Source organism: Arachis ipaensis, chromosome B05, assembly GCF_000816755.2.
Source record: "Arachis ipaensis cultivar K30076 chromosome B05, Araip1.1, whole genome shotgun sequence".
NCBI classification, from domain to species: domain Eukaryota; kingdom Viridiplantae; phylum Streptophyta; class Magnoliopsida; order Fabales; family Fabaceae; genus Arachis; species Arachis ipaensis.
Genome location: NC_029789.2, coordinates 138503341 through 138506747, shown reverse-complemented (window position 1 = coordinate 138506747; position 3407 = coordinate 138503341).

Below are 3407 nucleotides of genomic sequence, written 5' to 3'. Positions count from 1 at the left end.
CTCAGAAAATTAAAAAAAAAAAAAAAAACAGAACAAAAAAGAGAAAAATAGTATGTGATCATGAATAAATATGGATGTGGATGACCATCAACCTCTCAGCTTCTTTTATTTATTGCTTTATAAAGTTCACTTTAATTCCCATGCTATAATTCCATAATCGATAGATCCATCATTCCATGTACCTTCAAGAATCATGGTGCGTTCCTACTATTTTGATGTTGAATATTAAAATTATATAATGAAAAGTATGATTGTGACATTAGATAACTCAACCAATAGAATTACACTTTACTTATGTAAGGAGGTTATATTAAGTTAAAAAAATGCTACTACCACACTCAACCAATCCCAATAATCCAATGATGAGATGTAAAACTAACTCTGAATATTTGCAAGATCATTAGTTGTGCAACCAATATCATCATGTTTATTTTTATGTAAAGTTATTATAACAAGAAGATAGAATCTAATAGCATTGATGAGAATTAGTCATGGTAAAATTCCAAGCTAATATCACTTTAAAAATAATACTTAAAAAGAAAAAAAATGTCATGTAGTAATTAGCCAACTGCTTAGATTTATGATTCCGGACTCCGAATAGAAGGTCTTTGAATTCAAGATTTTGGTGTTGCATTTTTTTAAAAAATTCTGAAAAAAAAACTAGTTATTGACTCGAATAAGAGTGATAGAGTCGAGAAATTATAAACAGCAAAAATCTGCGTCGTATTCTAATAGTTCTAATTGACAAGAGTACTAAAAGAGTTGATTACGAGATTGATGACTATTTAGTAGATCTCCAGATAATGATGACCAGAATAAGAATGAAGATGACAACAATAATAAAGATGTCGGTCAAGAATTCCACAACAACGATTATGATCGTGATGATGATCCAGGGTCTAGTGCAGGTAATGTATTTTATTGGTAGACTACTTAGTAGACTATTTGGTTTTATTAGTTGGTAGATGTATTTTTATTACTTATTAGTATTTTATTATTTCGTTGATGTATGTATGTGATGTATTTTTATATTTATGTAGGTGACACAGGTACAAGTATCAACTCCATCTGAACGAGGCAAAAACTACAATCTTAGAGTTGATCCTCCACATCGTAAAGCTAATCGATTCACCCCGTTTGCGTTCAACAAGGTCGCTAAGAAATGCAAAAATTTTGTGAAAGAGATAAAGTGGACAATGAAAAAGTAGTATGTTCTTAAAATTATGTTGATGATTATGTTAATTCATTTTTTGTTAATTATATTAACTAAAATGTTGTTTTTATCGACTAAGTACTAAATACTTGGATACAATATATAAAATACAAATGTCATAGAACTCTCCTACTAAGGAAATACAACAACGCTAGTAACTTTATTAAGCAGAAGAACATGCACTTACACCATCGTGTTGACGGCTTCTACTACAACTGTGGCCCTCGCCACCACATTGCCTACAATGCCTAGGACCACGCAACATCCGAGTGTCTATCTCATTCAAGAAGTAAGTCATCTTTGGTCGACCTTTAGTAACTCGTCTGAGGAACGAATTTGGTACGAATGGAGATCCGTAGTAAACAGACCATGTTGTGAGATTTTCTAGTAGCCTAAACCTAGCTTTATATACCCTTCGAATTTGGTCCATCTTATAAACATCACAAACGTACATTTGCCAATCTACCCGTCGATTCTCACAACAAGCATATATATGTCGACACAGAATTCGGTCCACCTGAAATTCACTACAGTCACAATATTGTCGACGTAGGTCAAATGCATACTCCACTCCACTGGGCATCTCACACACTTCAAATATCTCATTCTACCCGTCAAAATAAGTAACCTGGATATTTTCGAGGCACGTTGATTTGCATGCAATTTGGAGGTTACAAGCCCATAGAAAATATGTCCATCATTAATGCAAGCCTCAGCTTTGGCTCTTTTTTTGTGAACAACTAATTAAACCTATAAAATATTGCCTTGACAAATGCAGTGAGTGGGAGATTGCACGCCCCTTTAAAACTGAATTGATGCGCTCCACTAGATTCATGGTCGTATGACTCCATCGATAACCACCATTGGATGCCAAAGCATATTGTTCACGTAGGATCCGGTTTAACTAATTAGTGTGAGTCTCACCCCGTTTTCGTAAATGCTGATAACGTATCTTGTATTGTCGAGCCGTTCTCGAATATCTTGCAATAAATAAAAGTACAAACACCAAGTATAAATGACATTCATAATAATGATAATCATAACAATAACAAATTTCAATATATTCAAATTTACATACGTTGACGATAAGCTTCAGGTATATATGGTGCCTTGAACTTCCTCAATAAGTTCGATTCTATATGCTTGATGCAAAACATGTGAAAAGCTCTAGGAAGCAACCAAGCTCCGTTATTACGAGCAATAGCTGAATTAATGGAGTCGTGTCGATCAGCAATAAGTTCCACACCATCCCAGTTACCATATGTTGTTGCAAGTTAATAAGAAAAACTGTCACGTATCAGAAGTCTCTCCCTCCACAATGGCAAATGCAATAGACACGATATCATTATTATTATCCTATGAAATTGTAATCAATAGATAACCCTTATATTTTTCATACAAGTGAGTCCCATTTACCTAGACAACTAGTTTGCAATGTTTGAATGCTCTACTGTAAGGATAAAAATTTTAGAAGACTCGATGTAATACTCGAATATCAGTTACCAAGTCATGCCCCCTAGTATGAAGGTATGGTTTCAAAATGAACGACTACTGATAACTCCTTGTGACATATGTTCAAACCATATGGGCAAAGATTCGTATGAAACTTTTCCAACATCTGAAAATTTTTTTTACTGACTTTTACTTTACTTACCATGCTTTGCGATAACTTATGGTGTAATTGAACTTCAGCTATACTTTCGCAATGACTGATTTCACCTTCATAGAGGTGTTAGCCTCTACCAACGGCTCTATTACTTCTGTAATTGTATTGAAATCCAGCTTCGAATGTCCTAAAAAATGGTGACTTTAGTACAAGTGTGACTACCATTATACCTCCTTATATCTTCTAACAGTACTTTCTGCGAATCATACTAACCCTGATCAGTAAATCACAACTTGTGTTGTATTGTGTATATTTGATATAAAATATCATCAATTTCAACTTATACACCCAATAATCTACACTTTTACGGATGGTATAATCTTTCATCGCCATAATGACAATCACCCTAAAACTAAATTCTATTTCTACGGCGAATTCACCATCTATCACAATAGGAAGCTCTACTACAATATCACGAGATAAATATTTAATAAATAAGTATTAAATAAATAAAATTTAAATTAAAATCTATCTATAAATTATACGTTATAAATATTTATTTATGAATTTATATTTCTAAAATCAATT